General features: G+C 37.2%; 1 long non-coding RNA gene across 5 annotated transcripts in view; it reads left to right on the top strand.

Annotated features, from left to right (window-relative positions):
- Nucleotides 1–18605, top strand: part of LOC138924145 (uncharacterized) — a 116112-nt gene that overhangs the window by 21575 nt on the left and 75932 nt on the right. The window contains exon 4 of one of the 5 annotated variants that reach the window (XR_011438862.1): nt 9333–9795. The exons of the other annotated variants lie outside the window; for them this stretch is intronic. This is a non-coding gene — a long non-coding RNA (uncharacterized lncRNA). Of the gene's footprint in view, nt 1–9332; nt 9796–18605 lie in introns of those variants that run through there. 5 annotated transcript variants of the gene reach the window in all.

Genomic DNA, 18605 nt, shown 5'->3' with positions numbered 1-18605 from the left:
TCTTCTTGTATATTAATAGAACTTCAACCTGGGCCAGCTAAAAGATTTCCAGCTTTTCCCCAATTGTAGCAACCAAAAATGTCTCCAAACATTGCCAAATATCCCCTATGATATTTTATTAGGAAATATTTCTCAGTTTGATGTCCTTGGGCAAGTCAACTAAACCTTTGGAATCTCAGTTTCCTCAAAACTAATCATATGGGTAAAACTTTTCTCTGTAAACGACTGTGGTAGGCAGAATTTTAAGATGTCCTTCAAGATTCCCACCCCGGGGTGTATACACACCTTCTCCCTGATATTCAATCAAACACTAAGATATGTGCTGCTGCAATGGAACTTTTCAGATGTAACTGAGGTCCCAAATCAGTTGACTAAGAAAAGGAAATTGTGCTCCTTGCACCTGATCTAGTTAGGTGAGCACATAAATGGAATGGGGCTCTTCCTGGCAAAAGAGATTCATTCAAAGTGTGAGAGGGATTCAATGCAAAGGACATTCTCCACCACTGGCTTTGAAGATAAAGGGGACCATGTGTCAAGAATGTGATGGCCTCTAGAAGTTAAGAGTGGCTCTAGGCAGACAGCCAGCAAAGAAATGGAGATTGTAGTCCTATAGGAATAAATTCTGCCACAATCACATGAGGTGGAAAGAGAACGTTGAACTTCAGATGAGGACACAGGCCATTTGACACCTTTGCTTTTCTTTCGTAAGACTCTGAATAGACAACCCAGCCACTCCATGTCCAGACTTTTGACCTACAAAACTGTGAGCTAATAAATAGTATTGTTTTAAGCTGCTAAATTTGTGGGAATTGGTTATACAGCAATAGAAATCTAACAGAGTTATTGCAAAGATTGATTGCAGTAATGGTAGTTATCCTTTAGCGAATGCTATTATGTTACAGAAAACTAGCTAGGCATTTTAACAGAATTATTTATCCTTTCAATAACTATTGCAAGATAGGCATTATTTCCCCCATTTTACAATTGTAGAAATGAAGGCTTATAGAAGTTTCTTAATTTGCTTAATATACCACAGCAAAGAACTGAAATTTAAATGCCAGCGTCCATATCCTTTTCTCATTGTCTAACTTTGTTAAATATAAAGTATTAGAAAAAAGAGGCATCCTAATTTTATTCATTTTGCTATGCATACACCATGACTAGTGAACATTTTGAGAGACAGTAGACACACAAACATCAAACACTGTGCAATTACACACATGTTGAGGTTTAGTTCTGGAGTCCACGATAGTGGCTAATCTAAGACAAGTCTTAGTTTTCAGCTTAATGACACCTCTATCTATTTGTTTGACGTCTTTTTCCCTTTAAGTTGCATTCAGCCAGCAGTGGGAGCTTTGAAACCCAAACATTCTCTGTCGTCATTTTTCAAAGAATATTTGAGCCATTTCTGGACTTGTTGTACATCAAGGAAAGGAATGCCAGAAGCCACATATCTAAATGTTTACTTAAAATAATAGTAATTTTGATAACTGTCACTTAGGAGCATTTATCATGTGTCAGGCCCAGGGCTAAGTTCAGAGTGTTGGACCATCCTCAGAGAATCCTGTGATGTAAACAGCATTACTACGCTAAGCTTACAGGAGAGAAAATGGCCTCAAATATCTTCAGCACCTTGCACAGGCAAACTTGCAAGGAGGTAGCCCAGACAAAATCAAATCCATGATCTGTTAGACTCTGTGCCTCTTACCTCCCAGTAGATATTGTTGTTAATCGTGGAATCTCACAAGCGTCCTCCAAATCTGCCACTGGAATGAAGAGGCTTTCTCAGGGTGTCCCCAGACGAGTCTGAACCCTAAACATGGTGCCTGGTATTTACTATATCTTGATTCTGGTTTTAGATACCATCTACATACACATCTCCTGTGTATGCATGTGGTTCTCCAGTAGAACTCATTTGGAGTGCTGCTTCTGGTTTACCTATGCCATAAGGAGCCTTATGGCTGGAGTGCATCTGATGGTGATGACTTTTGTTGCTTTACTCATGTTCTTTCATCCAAATCCTTAAAGGGTACGGCACTTCAATACAGCTGGTGAAGATTAGGGTATATTGTAAGGCAGAAAGCTGAAAACAGATTTCTCCAAGCCATCTGTAATGGCTATGCAGCTGTGGTGCCCGCACACATCTGGAGAGCTGCTGTAAAATAAGAGTCTAACATTTGGCAAAGGTACCCGATGGCCTTGTTATCAAATGTGAATAGAGGCAGAGTCAAGTTTAAGACTAGGAAGGGGACAGCCATAACAATAACAAAATACGCAGAAAGGAAAAAGAGCAACTGATAGATAACAACACATTACAAAAGGAGAAAAGTGTATGGGGAAGATGGTGAGATAGCAGGATAAGCGTCTTTGAAAATGCTAAAGAGAGAGATTCAAAAATGCCTTGATTGTCACAGTAATTAGAAACTATTGGAATTGTGCTTAGTTAAATCTGGTTAATTTGCGAGACTTGGCAGAAGAACTGGTGTTAAAGGTTGCCACAGATGACATTTGGTGTGATGTGTCCTGGGGGCGCTCCATCATTACTGATTGAGTAAATGACATTAACAAAAGAGATGGACAAGCCTGTCTCCACTCATTTCATGGAATACCATTGCCTTTTAAGGGATCCTGCCAACCTCAGCTTTTCTTCAACTGAAAAAAAGAAAAAAATGGTGCTGGAAGTAGCTTTAAGAAGAATTGAGTCATTAAGATGGTGCAAACAGATTCCTTTTCTGAAAGCATGGCTACCCTGTGGTCAATTCCCCCTTGGTGCTCTGTAATAGATTCTCCCACAGCCTTTGAATCTTCCAAGAAGTTTCAGCAAATGATTGATAATAGGATCTGCCCCTAGAAAGGAGGCAGATTTCAGAGCTGCGAGAGAAAGCCCATTGAATGGCAGGATAAATGTAGGAGGAGAACGGAGAGGCCTCACCATAGTGGGAAGCTCGGTTTCGCTCTAAGTCGTTGGCATAGAGCTCAATTTGGGGTCTTGATGCTCCTTTTAGTTTTAAAGTAGGAATCTCACAGTCATTCTTTTTTCAGGTTGAGTTGACATCGAGAAAGCAAGCTGCTCTACTTGGAGCCAAACCAGACAGCCTGCCCATTCTGCTAATTGGATTTGGGGATCTGTGTTGAGGTAGCTTGAGCTGGAAGTTTATTCACCTCTGCTCAGATGCCAAATCCATTGGTCCAGAAGTACATAGAATCTAAAAAAATTAATTAGCAAAATGGCTATGTCATGGACATTTCCAAAATGTATATCTTGTGGTTGGTCTCAGTTGGGGACTCTTTTATTTTTAACTGATCAATTAAACTTGTCTAGCTACATGAATTGTTCTAATTACTGAGTTTTCCCAGAATTAAATACTCTAAGCTAAATCAACTAACATTTAGCAAACGGGAGCTCCTTCTTCTGCTTCTCTCCCTAAGAGCCCTCTATAGAATTAACAGTTAGGTGCTAATTGCAGATGATTAAGTGCTCACCAGTGTTGGAGTCCTTTCTTTAATATTAATGAGATGGATTAGCATGGAACATGTCTTCTATTAATATTATAAATGGAAGCCTGCATGGATCACTGAGTGCTCTTTTGTATCATAAGGAGCATTTGGTTTAAAGGAATAAAGAAAGTACGCTCCTAAACTGTATCTTCCTTTCAATTGCGAAATAAAGTTACTGAGGGAAATGTTTCAATATCATTCATTTAGAGCAACCATGTAGCATTTTTGCAATAACCAGAGTTGCAAACTTTTACATAAAACTTCTTTCAGCTGTCTCCTTGAGTAGGCATAGCACATTAAACCAGAGTAGAGTTTAAATTATTCCATAAAGTATGATCCAGAAACACCCACCTTTCTATACTACTAAAAGAAATTACTTGACAGTTCAGCACTATTTTCACAAACCTGAATTCTCTTCCAAGACAACTTGCTTATTTAAAAAAACGTTAATTGATTTCCTTTACCCATTTGAAAACAGCAAACTGACTGCTTTTTCTTTTTGTTGAGGAACAGATAGTTAATAATCACTTCTTCCTTCTTACTTTTCCTAAGAAGATGCTTATGAAAGAGTAAGACTTATACTTCATACGTTGCTGTCAGAATCCACCTCAATGAGCTAGAGCAACATCGTCTCTAAGTTGTAGGAAGAGCATTGTTCCACTTTATTTCTTATTCGTTAAAACTATGGTTCATTTTGACAAGTGCTATTTGAATGGTACCATAAAAGACACAGAAATGCAAAACATTTCTTTTAAATCCCGGTATGATCTAAAAATTATCATTTTATCTCTTTTGTCGCTTGCAAGCATTTGCAAATGAGAACATAAAAGCTTATGCATCCAAACTAAATCCAAATCTGTGTTAATGCAGAGTACACCACGTTTTGATTAAGGACTTGACCCTCTGAGTCAAACTTCTAGTTTTGTCCTTACTCTTTGAACTTAAAACTATGTACACATTTACCATTTGTCCTAGGTAAACCTGCTTAGAACTAAATAATACTGAGTGACTGCTTATAATGCATAGTAATAGAGCTGATATTTGTGTTTAAAATTTTATATGTTACAAGTCATATTGAGTAATAGAGGATTTCTCAGGTCACAGAAAAATGGAAACATATAGCTACCACCTTACATTTGACCTGGCATATGTTTGGTTTAATCCAGAATATGCATTATATGTTGGTCAATTATATTTCTTTACAAAGAGATTCAGATGTTGCTGTGACTTTTTAATTATCTCAAACGTTATCTATGTAAAATCATAATTTATAGTAACTGATACATTATCTAGCAAAAAAATTTCCTTAAAATATCTGGTCTTCTGAGATATTTACAATTATTCTTACAAATGCTAAGATATGCAATCTGCAAAATGAATTCTTGAAAATTGTGGTAGGTAGAATTCTGAGATAATCTCCAAGATAGAAGCTCCTTGGTGTGAACACCCTCTATAATTTCCTCCCCTTGAGTGTGAACAGGACCAGTGAATATAATGAGATACCACTCTCAGGATTAGGTTATTTATCAGTTGATCTGGAGTCAATCAAGAAAACTATCTTGAGTGGTCTTGACCTAACCAGATGAGCCCTTTAACATAAAGTGAAGTGTCAAAGATTCTTTCCTGCTGACCCAGAAGAAAGCAAACAGTTGTGTTGTGAAGGAAGGGACCATGAAGCGAGCAGCTAAGGATGGCCTCTGGGAACTGAGAGTGGTCCTCAGCAGACAGCTAGCAAGGAAATGGAGCCTCAGTTATACAGCCAGAGGGAAATGAATTCCACCAACGACCTGTGAATTTGGAAGAGGACCCCGAGCCTCAGATGAGGTCACAGCCTTGTTCACACCTTGAATTAAAACTGTGAGACCCTCAGCAAAAGACCCAACTAACTCATGCCTGGACTCCTGACCCACAGAAAATATGAAATAGTAAATTTGTGTTGTTTTGAGCCATGGAAGTTTATGGCAATTTGTTAGCAGCAATAGAAAACTAATACCAATAGGAATATGGTTTGATCCAGGCAGAATAAATTTAACTGAGAACACTCACTCTTCTCATTTAATGAAATCTGGCTGAAGGTTTACAACAGCCCACAAAATTTGGTATCATTCACGGCAAATGAAAAAAGTTTTGGAGCCCCAAGTAATATTGTTAGTTAAAAGGAAAGCAAGAGTTTTGTAATTTTGTCTCCTTCTCTTCTTCAGATAGATGCTGTTATCATTGACAATGACACTGCCAATCATTCTTGTGTTGCAAGAAATTGGCTAGGCATATCTTAGAATTCTCTTCACTGCTCACAGGTTTCAGACTCATAAGAGATGATAAACTTCTATGGGAGCCTCGGCCCTTCTTGACAGTAGATTCTGTTCTCAAAGCCTTGGACAAAGGATTATAATTAATTGTGGCAATGCTTGCGTTACCCTCTCCATGAACTCACCATTCCCTGTGTGTCACCTTCTGAGTGTCAACAGCAGACAGCATTGAATGAGTCTCAGACAAAAATTCTGAACATCAGTGATATTTCTTCCTGCTTCCCCTGGTTTGGAGAGTTCTGCTTGGCAAGACATTAAATCATGTGGATATCTGCCTTTGACAACTCTTGGGAATCCAGAGCTGAGAATCATTTTACATAGCGTAAAATTCACTGGAGTCTGTCGAATCGTGAGCCAATATTTGGAGGGAATGGCTAACAAGTGTCTGCCATTTTCTTTTTTCTTCTTCTCTGTCAGAGGATTCAGAATTTCCAAGTTGGGGTCAGAATAAAATATGTGATAAAAGCAAGAGCTATCCAGCGTAGGATCTTTGCTGTGCATCCTAATAATGCAATAGTTGTTGGGGCTGGCCCCGTGGCCGAGTGGTTAAGTTCGCGCGCTCCGCTGCAGGCGGCCCAGTGTTTCGTTGGTTCGAATCCTGGAATCCTGGGCGCGGACATGGCACTGCTCATCACACCACGCTGAGGCAGAGTCCCACATGCCACAACTAGAAGGACCCACAAGGAAGAATATACAACTATGTACTGGGGGGCTTTGGGGAGAAAAAGGAAAAAAAATAAAATCTTTAAAAAAAAAAAAATAATGCAATAGTTGTTGCAGATCAACAATGAAAACACAGCCACAGCACATACACACACACACTCAGTTTTGAGGACACATAGACTCCTGCTGAAGAATTCTTATAATTGATATTATTTCTTCTCTTCTAGACTGTCATATTATTCTGCCGAGAGAAGAGCTACAGCAGAGGCTGTAAGAGAAAACTATCCCCAATCTATTTCCATAGTAAACCACCTTTATATTATTTCTGAGAACACCCCTGAGAATACACTTTTGTGGCTGTAGCCTAGTTACAAGGCTGGGTCAGCATTAAGTCATTACTAGTGAATCTGATTTTTTCTTTCTCTGCTGAGAAGACAAACAGTAGTACTGGCCAGACGTTCTTTAACACCATAAATGTTTATCACACACTTAACTACTAATTCTATAGTCGGTTGTTGACTCATAAGCAACATGAATAATCTCAATACAGTAAACTGACAACAACTGGGCTCATTTCATTCAGTCATCTTTCCTTATTTTAAACCAAAATGTCCACAAGGCATATTTTCCCCCATAAGCCTAAATCTGAAAAATTAAAATGGTATATCATGTTCAGTGTTGTTCTTTAAAGATCCCTAGAATAAAAGGCTCGAGTTTGAGGAGCAGATCCAAATCTTCTTGGCAGCTTGAACTTTCTAAACTCCAGTGGCCTTATCTTTAAAAAAAAAATGAATTAAAATAAAAGAATCCTTGTAGTGTGTTTTCTATCTCATAAAGTGGTTGAAGGAATCAAACGATAGATGCCATGCCTGCTAGTTACCTGTTTGCTTTCTGATTCTGTCTCTGCTCTTTACTTGCTCCTGTTTTGCAGGAAACTGCAAATTCCATGCTCTCATGCTTTCTGACTTCTGCATAGTTTCATCCAAGGGGAAGCAGTTTTACAGAATTCAGTGATGTGAGTTACTGAAGGGCCTGAGTATTGCTCCTCTGTTCTCTCTTTTTTAAGTAACACGTCTGGCTGGGGCTCCTCCGTGGTTCCAACCTGCATCAGCCAGCCATTTCCTCCACGGTCTCAACTCTGGCAAGACACTTCCCGTTGGTTTTGCATTCTTGCTAGATGGTCCCTCTTCTTGGCTCTGGTCTTACCACATTATGCTGTTGTCCCTCTAGCCCCAGGGGTAGCAGCTCCCAGTTTTTGCCCATCTCTTAGTTGCCTCACCATCTCTTACATGGCTCCTCATTTCTCCTATTAGCTATGTACCCAATTCACTGTATTAAATTCCTCCACTGTAAAAGACCAAGATTAGTTTCTGTTTCCTGGCTGGACCTGGACTGATACTGATGAAAAAATATGTTAAAGATTATGAGTGTTCTGTAAATGTAGAGTATTAGTACCATAGTCATCTTAATGATTGTCATATGTTCCAAAGGTGATATATTTAGTAAATCTGCCATTTTGGCACTCTCCCATTATTATCTCCCTTCATGGGCATGGGTAATCAATTATCTATGTTATGAATATATCCATGAAATTATATGTAGAGGGATGGAATATTATGTTTTGTTTCTGTTTTATATATATGTATCTCTATTAATGGAAAAATGCAGAATTAGAATGGGAGTATTTCGGAATGTGTTTGGATGTCACTTCAAATTTATTTCAGTGTGGAGCAGAGGGAATGGTGGCAATTTCCTTTTAGCTACCTTTCCTATTTCATCTCCTGACTTTTGTTAAAGAATGTATCAATCCTCAGGGAGAGACTTATAAAAGCAAACAAAAGAAAGCATTAGAAAGAAATACTGAAATGGCTTATTTTGTCCAGAAGCAAACTTCTGACAACGTTCTATGACTTACCCATGTACCATCATCTATCATCTATTTACCTACTTACTTGGAGAAGTCAGAAGTTAACTGCTTGTCATGGGCATGAATATTAACATATTTATTTGTATTGAAAAATAAAGTCAAATTGTTGTGCTGGAAATTAAATCTGGCTTGACTGATTGGTTTGAAAATGAATACTGGCTCTAATTCATGCCAATCAGGTCATATGGTGGGCATTTTCCATAAGCTGAATGAACTAAATCGAGAGCTCCCAGCTTTTTGATGAAATTGTATTTAAAGCAGGTGACAACATAAAAGTATTTTAAAAGTTTTTTCTAACTTTGTATTTATCAGTTTAAGCAAGTTGCCTCTAAGTGGAAGAAACACAGGTCTAATTAACAGTTTTTTAACAAGTCTTGGTAAAGTCTTTCCTGCAACAGAGAAAGTAAAAGATTCTAATGACAGAATGGCATGCATTTATTGACTCATTTGTTGCATTCTACAAAATTGAAGACCTAATTGAATTGTCAGCTGATAGATTATTAAAACTGATGATAGATCACAATGTGATTTTTTTATATGGACCTCAGAAAATATTTGAAGAATTGAATAGTGTTGCCATGACAAAACTTCTTCTATTCACATCTCTTTGTTTATAGGAACAAATTTTCTCAGCAGATACATTTTTAAAGCAAACAGATAATAGGAATAAAATTGTTAATGACTTCACTAACATTTTACCAATAAGTTGTATTTTTTATGATACATGAACTTATTAAAAATGACAATGTACCAATTTCATTAATAAATTATTTCTAATAAAGTTTTTTTGTGCTTGAAAAATAGTTATCAAAATATTGTTTTATCAACTGTACAATCTTAAGTCAAAGAGATTATGTAATATTAAGTCAAAGTTAGAGTCAAAGGAAATTTAATAGAAATAAAAATTTCAATTTATATTCATATTTTTGTGACAGGGAAAACAAGCATAAAAAATGTTACATTAATTGGGGCTGTCCCCGTGGCCCAGTGGTTAAGTTCGTGCGCTCCGCTGCAGGCGGCCCAGTGTTTCGAATCCTGGGCGTGGACCTGACACTGCTCATCAAACCACGCTGAGGCAGCGTCCCACATGCCACAACTGGAAGGCCCACAATGAAGAATATACAACTATGTACTGGAGGGCTTTGGGGAGAAAAAGGAAAAAAGTAAAATCTTTAAAAAAAGAAATGTTACATTAAGATATGATTTTGCGTGGTAACTGAAATGGAAACATGAATCTAAGATGTGAAAGAAATAAAATAAAATTTCTGACTTAGAGGAAAGCCTGCTTATGTAACTTTAAAAATAGATTTGTTTGCTATGATATTTAGGTACTTTTGGATACTTTTTACAAAGTGGTCTAGCTGTTTCATTTAATAAATGCTAATTGTTACAATATAACAGAAATTGTCTTCTTTGCAACCAATTAAACATGATGAAAAGTCTTTTAGCCAATATGTAAGCAAACATTTTTGAAGACCTACCACACTATGCTCTTTCTTCCCTGAAATGTGATTGTACTTATTCTGTTTACATCTGTCCAAGCACATTAATGTAGCCCATCTTGTATTAACTAATTTATTCTTCTTCCTCTGTCTTATCTCCATCTGGATCAGCTATGGTGTCCAGCTCCATGCTGGATTCATAGCACAATGTGGACTCAATATAATTTTCATATGAGAGTCATCTGAAAAACAGATAATAAACTCAGATACAGAAATATCTGCTGATTTCTCACTGTTTTTCTCATCTTCAGAGAGTGTCCTATTTTTGGCCCTTCCCCCCCACTTCGCTGATGACTTGAATTTCCATAGCCCTCTCACCACCTTTTACAATCTCTTAATCATTCCTCTTTCAAAGCATTTGAATTTAGGTTTAGTATTGGGTGACTACCAAGTGAATCATTTGGATTGTGAAAAATAACCCTAGATCAATTTATTTTATTTCTCCAGTACACTGTTTCAAGTCTCTTTTACTTCTTCCTTTATGAGGGTATTTCTCTGGCACAGTTTCCAACTGATAGGAGATCTCTAGAAAAGAGTGTTAAATTAAAGATATCAGTTACTGGCTTATGTCTTAATGAAACAGTTAGCTTAAGAAGCTTTAGATTTAAATTATTCACCCGGAACAATTATGCTGTCTTACGCAAGGCAGTTCACCAACTTTCCTATAAGTAATTGGCTGAAACTGAAAGTCTGAGGCGCCTCCATTAACAGATTGATTAGAGATGTTATTGGTCCTGGAAGGGGCAGTTCTTTTAGGCAAAGTTCGGTTCAGTGCTTTGAACAGTACTAAGACTTAAACTTATAAAATGAGTGTTAAATTAATTTACAGTGGAGCTCATATTAGCAATCAAAGAATCAATGGCCAAACTGATTTGAGGGATGGTCTTATTATGATCTACTATAGATCAAAGAGATTTCTATTATGTGACAAAATTTCCATGGTGCCCATTTATTCTCCTTCCATGAATTGTACTAGTGCCATCATGTCTTTCATTCTTTGTGCGTGTGTGTATGTGTGTGAGGAAGATTGGCATGAGCTAACAACTGTGCCAATCTTCCTCTATTTTATGTGTGATGCCACCACAGTATGGCTTGAGCTGCAGTGCGTGGTCCACTCTGGGGATCCGAATCTGTGAATCCCAGACCCTGGAAGTGGAGCATGGGAACTTAGCCACTACACCATTGCGGGCCCCATGTCTTTTGTATTTTAAAAAGAGATTTCTTATTCCATATACAGAAATTATTGTAGGTCAACACATTATCATGTTTTTCTTCTTGTGGCTTAGAGAACACAAGTGATCACTCCATCCATTCCTGTATCATCATGAGTGGGTCCAGAATCCTGAACATCTCTGGAAGAACAAAGTACACTGTCAATCAATGTATTAACAGATATGTTTTAGTTGACTCCTTAAGTTTGAAACCTTAAATTAATCTACCAATAAGTCTCTTCACTTGAAAAAATGTGGGGATTAGATTAGTTAATCCCATGGTCCTTTACCACTCTACTAGTCTATATTGTTAAATTCTTATTTACTGCTTAATATGTACTTACAACTAGACAATAAGGTCTACAGACTAATAATAAAAAGTTTATTTGAAAAGAAATTTATAGTTAAAAATATTTCACTTATATTATCACCTGTGATCATCATACTAGACAGAATTGCATCTTCATTTTACAGATTTTAAAAAAGGCTCAGAAAGTCTAAAAGACTTATTTAAACTTATGGGCCACACATTAGAGTGACTATTAGTTCAGATTGATACTAGGTTTTCCGCTACTTCTTTCAGTGCTTGTTCACTATGTTAAATAATGTGATCCCTATTTTTTTTTAAAGATTTTATTTTTCCTTTTTCTCCCCCAAACCCCCCGGTATATAGCTGTGTATTTCTACTTATGGGTCCTTCCACTTGTGGCATGTTGGATGCTCCCTCAGCATGGCCTGATGAGCAGTGCCATGTCCACGCCCAGGATCCAAACTGGGGAAACCCTGGGCCACCCAAGTGGAGCACGCAAACTCAACCACTTGGCCATGGGGCTGGCGCCGTGATCCCTATTTTTAAAGATCCTAAGATTAGGTTGGAGAGGCAAGATTGACACAAAAGAAAAAATTGAGAGAATAACGGAGTACTTAAAACTCATAAAATACTTAAAATTGAATAGATTAATTTTCACACAGTACATTTGAAGTTATATTTTCTCTTGACATTGACAACAAATCAGTAAAATAGCTATTGTTATTGTTTTTGATTTTATAGTTGAGGAAACTAAGATACAGGGAGACTAAAAAGTGAGTTTTCTGTAGATCTCATTAAATTTACTTGGGCCAGGGTGAAACAGGGAAATTTAATAAAGAAGAATGAAAAAATTGGCCAGATAGGCCCTTACTTCATGAATAGCATTCCCAATAAGCAATCCAGTGTCCTTAATGTTCAGTAAGATGTCTCAGATGGATAGGAACCACAAAGCTACAGAGTTCTTGGAAATGAAATCATGTCAGACATATCTTATTTGTAATGTTTCTCCTCACATCTTAAGCCTTGTTTGTGTGCTGTCCATTCCTAGGACTTCCAGTTTAACTGGAAGTCTAAGGTAGGAGCAAATTGGAAGCGATAGTCTCTTAGGATACAAAAATGTGTTCCTTCCAAAATTAGAATAGAAAAAGATTATGATTATGAGGTCTCATAGATTTCAGAGTAAATGCTGTTAAGGTGGAATGCCAATATATCAAACACATATTTATTGAACTACAGAGCAAATGTATTTCCTAGTTATAGAGTGTAGGATCTTTAGAACTAAAAAAGACCTTAGAAATAATCATCTAATCTTATCTTTTTATTTTTATTGAGATGGAAATTGAGGACTGAAGAGACTGTAAATCGTCCAAGGTCACATAGGTGGTTAATAGTTAACTCGAGGCTCCAACTTTGATCTTTAAACTTTCAAAGATTTTAACTCATTTCAACAAAAATATTAGTTTCTGCAGATAACAAAGAACTATGCTTTGTGCTATCATGATGGAACATTGCCACTCATTCCTACATGCTATAAGCACAGAGCAGTTTGGGGCTCAGTTTCTTGGCAAGTGTAAAGGTGAGCTAGCCACAGCCATTGGGGATCATAGATGGAAAGGCAGAATTTTAAAATTATATTAGGAATAAATTGTTAAAACTGAAGAAAAAAAGAGAAAGAGATATACATTGCCTTTTCTGAAAAATTTCGAAAACCATGGAAGTCTCTCTTATTAGAGACAGTACAGATTTCAGATCTAGCATGCATTTACTCTACAAGTACTTATCGAGTACCTAGTACGTTTCCGTCATTTTTGAGAAGTTGGATTTACAGCAGTGAACAAAACTATGTCTTGGTCCTAAGGAAGAGTTCTCGGAAGAGAACAATGAATTTGGAGAGAAAGGAAGTGGGGAACATTTAGATGAAAGAGAGTTCTCTTCTCCACATCCTCTCCAACATTTGGTGTTTTTTGTCTTGGTAATTATAGCCATTCTGACTTGTGAAAGGTGATATCTCACTGTGGTTTTGATTTGCATTTCCCTAATAATTAGTGATGTTAAGCGTCATTTCTTGTGTTTGTTGGCCACCTGTATCTCTTTCTTGGAAAAATGTCTGTTCATACCCTCTGCCCATATTTTGATTGAGTTGTTTTTTTCTTGTTGTTGAGATTTATGAGTTCTTTACATATTCTAGAGATCAATCCCTTGTCTGATAAATGATTTGTAAATATTTTCTCCCAGTTGGTGGGTTCTCTTTCCATTTTGTTCATGGTTTCTTTTGCTTCGCAGAAGATGTTTAGTCTATGTAGTCTCATTTGTTAACTTTTTCTTTTGTTACCCTTGCCCAAGTAGACATGGTACTGAATAGATGTGACTAAGACCAATGTCGAAGAGTATACTGCCTATATTTTCTTCTAGTAATTTTATGGTTTCAGGTCTTACATTCAAATCTTTAATCCATTTAGAGGTAGTTTGTGTGTATGGTGTAAGATAACGGTCTACTTTCATTCTTTTGCATGTGGCTGTCCAGTTTTCCCAACACCATTTATTGAAGAAATTTTCCTTTCTCCACTGTATGCTCTTGGCCCCACTGTCAAAGATTAACTGTCCATAGATGTGTGGTTTTATTTCTGGGCTTTAAATTCTCATCTATTGGTCTGTTTTTCTGTTTTTGTGCCAGTACCATGTTATTTTGATTACTATAGCTTTGTAGTATGCTTTGAAGACAGGGATTGTGATGCTTCCAGCTTTATTCTTTTTTTTTCAGGATTCCTTTGGCTATTAGGGGGCTTTTAGTTGTTCCATATAAATTTTTGGATTCTTTGTTCTAACGCTCATACACTGCCAGTGGGAATGCAAACTTGTGCAGCCATTATGGAAAACAGTATGGAGATTCCTCAAAAAACTAAAAACGGAAATACCATATGATCCAGCTATCCCACTACTTAGTATTTATCCAAAGAACTTGAAATCATTGATCCAAAGAAATTTATGCACCCCTATGTTTATTGCAGTATTTTTCACAATAGCCAAGATGTGGAAGGAACACAAGTGCCCATCTCTAGATGATTGGATAAAGAAGATGTGGTATATATAGAGACAATGGAATACTACTCAGACATAAAAAAGACAAAACTGTCCCATTTGCAACAAGATGGATGGACTTTGAGGGTATGATGTTAAGTGAAATAAGCCAGACGGAGAAAGACAAATACTGCATGATTTCACTCATACGTGGAAGATAACAAATACATGGATAGAGAGAAGAGATTACTGGTTGCCAGAGGGGAAAGGGTTTGGGGGGGAGGGGGAAGGGATAAAAATTAGGCTATTGGGAGTGAGCACAATGAAGTGTGTTCAGGAATTGATAAACACTAATGTACACCCCAAATTACACAATTTTACAAACCATTATAATCCCAATAAAATTACTTGGAAAAAAAATAGATGTAGAGGAAAGATAAATGAACAAGATGGGAAGATGGCACTATCTCAGCAAAAACCACTTCTGGTGACTTTTCTTCCACTCTTCTAATAATAGGATAAAATTTATTCAGCACGTGTCGTGTTCCAGGCTACTGTAAGTGCTTTACATTTGTTCCCTCATAAAACCCCTCATATAAATCCTCATAGCCGTTCTGTTGGCCAGATGAAGTAGATACTTTCATTCATTCAATTTTGCAGATGAGGAAAGAGGTACAGAGAAGTTAAGTAACTTGCCCAAAGTCAGAGTCTTAGTAACCGCTGGAGCCAGGATTTAACGTAGGCAACCTGAATCCAGAGCCCGTGTTTTTCATCAACAGTTCTCAAAACACCTATTTATTGCTGAGGTTATGATTTGTTGAGAATACTGTGGGACCACTGTAGTTATAACCACTTTTGTCTGCCTTTCGACAAGCTACTTAAATTCTCCACTGTGGAGCAAGAGTGGTTGACTGGATAATCTCTAAGGTCCTTGGGAATTTTAACATTCTCTGGCCCTGTGATTTCATACAGGTCAAGTCAACTCTATAGGACACACAGCTGCTTATTGCTAGAGAGTATTATTTAAGGAAGCTACAACAGTCCGTGCTCAAATGATTTCTGCTCCATACTCCAGAATCTGTCATGAAATCTAAAATTGCTCTAGTTGATTCACTCCTTCTAGACAAGGCATGTTCTATCAGGACTTAAATTAATTAGCAGCAGCCATCAGGTTGTTGAATCAACTAGCTCCTAAGAGAATGATGATGAGTGCATTCAAGGGGAAGAGGGACAAAGAGAGATCCAGATTTGGCAAGCCCTAGTAAATGGCCTAGTTAGCTACATCATTGTAACCTTGGAAGAGGGAATGATAAACTCAAAGAAGGAGTGGTAGTTGGCAGACTCCATTTTTGCCTTCATGATTTTGTCTAGAGGTGGCCTTCATATATGCACAACCTCCTCACATATTCTACTTTCCTTTCTCCACCTACCCAGTTCCAATGCAGAGCAAAAGACAGGCAGGGGGGCGGTTAATAGAAGTTAGTTTTCAAATTTTCTGAGATGGAGATAAAATGATAAGAAAAAAAAAGAATAGGTATACCAAAGAAGTAGTCCATGTGTAGGGAAGAGCAGTCAGGACACACTAGAAATAAGAGACTTGCTGATGTGAAAATCTATGTGCGTAAAATTACAAAAATAAAGATATATCCCTTACTTTCAGTAAGAGGAACATGTAAAATGTGGCTTCAGTGGAGAGGAACAGAGTTACAGGGGCTATTTAAGTTCAAAGCAAGGACAAATGAAGCAAAATCACAGTGTCCCCCCCCCCCCCCCCCCCCCGTTAAGCATCCTATCAAGTCATTAAGTGGTTGGGCCTTTCCCTAAGGTATAGTCATCATCAACACCTTTGCTTACCTCAGTCAGCTTGGTGCCCCTGCTGCTACGGATATTAATGATGTTGTGAACTTATTTTGTACAAGTGTGGCTTAATGTGCGTTATTACATTATCCATCAGTTGTATGTTGCCCTTAGCAACTGGCATAAAAGTTATCTCTAGCCCATTGCTAATTTTATATCTGTCTTGTCGGGTCAGCTTTGCTGGTTTCTTTGCTTCATATTGCTTTCAGGGTTATAACTCATGACAATGTTATAGAAGTCACGACCTTATAACTGTGACAATAAGCACTGATTGCAATAGAGCAATGACCCTTGGGTGCATGAGGTCATAAAAAAGGTTTTGTGCCCTTCTTCTTTTGTTCTTGAGATATTCTTTTGGTAATATGATCTAGTGTAGATAAAGAGCACAGATCCACCTTATGTGAAATTCTTTGAGAAATTTCTTAAAGAAATCTATGCATGGTTAGAAATTCTTTTATTTGGATGTCTTTCTCTCTTCAGGGTTTTAAAACTGGTTTAGGGGATGTGTCGGAAACAGGATGAAAGGCTCTACAGCTTTTCCTGGGTGAGCTTAAAAAAAACTCAATAAAATAGCTTGCAGACCTAACTAACACACACAAATGATGGAAATTTTGTAGTCTGATCATCTTGAGAAAATGTTATTCCTCTTATCTAGGGTTGAAATCTGACCATGATTTGTAAAGCTTACAGCAAAGAGTATATTTTAGTCAGTCCTTTGGTGCAGAAATCATTTAAGAAAGTTATTATTCATTTATTTGTTTGACTAGATTTGAAGCTGAATGGGTAGCTATGGAGGAAGCCATTAAATCTGGATGAGAGCAAATCACCCCAATTTCAGATTTCACTATTTAACCTTCCTAGGTTCTTTCCTCGTCTGTAAAATGAGAAGATTACACAGCTGATCTCTTAGGTCCTGCTTGGACTCATATACAAACGAGTGCAATTTCTTCCTTTTCTCTTCTCATAGATTTGCATTGGGTGGAATGTTCTATACTTTATCACATGAAGAAAACTGATTTGGGAATAAAACAATGTGAGTCACTGTTAATGATGATGAAGATGATGATAGTTATTATTATTACTGTTATTAAGATTGAAAATAATACATGCTTATAAAATTTTACAATTAACTCGGCTTTGATGATAATTCTAATGTGTAATAGTAATTAATTCCTATACCTGCATTTCTTTTTTCTTTTTTTTAAAATATTGGCACCTGAGGTAACATCTGTTGCCAATCTTTTTTCTCCTTCTTCTTCTCCCCAAGAACCCCAGCACACAGTTGTATATTCTAGTTGTAGGTCCTTCTGGTTGTGCTATGTGGGACACTGCCTCAGCCTGGCTTTATGAGTGGTGCCATGTCTGCGCCCAGGATCTGAACCTATGAAATCATGGGTCACTGAAGCAGAGTGTGTGGCACTTGGCCGCAGGGCTGGCCCCTGCATTTATTTTTTTCTTAACGACGTTTAACAAAGATTGAGTCAGGTTCTTTTACTGAGTAGGCTACTTTTTGGTTAAATGGAAGGATGCTCTGTCAAAAATTCCTGGTACATATGTGCTGAATAGTTGATCGTTAGTGGCAATTAGACAACTTTGTACATTATCTGTTAGACCGTTAGTATACTTCATAAGCAAGCAGTAGGAATTTGTGTAATTAAATTGAACAATGTCTCACCCTGTTCTTGGCTTAACCAGTCAGTTTACCAGTATACATCCAATACATATTTTGGTATACTAGAGCATACAAAAGCTCTCCTTAAAGAATTTGCTTTCCCTGACTCTTATTTCCATTCTTTGACCCCTATAGTAAAGCCTAAAGATACTTTTCAGTTACTTTATGAATACTGTTTTGCATGTTTCTGCATAGATTTGCATGTTAAATTAAAGGGACCTTAATTCCAAGATTTGTGATATAGAATTCAATTAATAAGTTCTGGGGAATTATTCCAATTATATTCAAAATTGGTATTCAAGACTGACATTCGAGACTCAAGTTGAGTATCTTCTTAGCTTTTGTCTCTTGCCATTTCAACCCTAAATATAAAACCAAAAATAATGGAAATAAACAATTCTATGGCCTGATAAAATACAGAATCATAAAACTCTCTTGTGTAGAGAATTCTGGAGATAATCAGCCCAAGTGTTTATAATAGTCTACAAGGCCCTATATGATCTGACCCTAAACTTTACCTCATTGATCTCTGCTATGGGCTGAATTATGGCCCCCCCATCCCCCAACTCATATATTGAAACCCTAATCTCCCATGTGATTGTACTTGGAAATATGACTGTAGAAGGTAATTAAGATAA

Source organism: Equus caballus, chromosome 5, assembly GCF_041296265.1.
Source record: "Equus caballus isolate H_3958 breed thoroughbred chromosome 5, TB-T2T, whole genome shotgun sequence".
Taxonomy (NCBI): Eukaryota; Metazoa; Chordata; class Mammalia; order Perissodactyla; family Equidae; genus Equus; species Equus caballus.
This window is presented reverse-complemented; position numbering and strand designations above follow the sequence as displayed.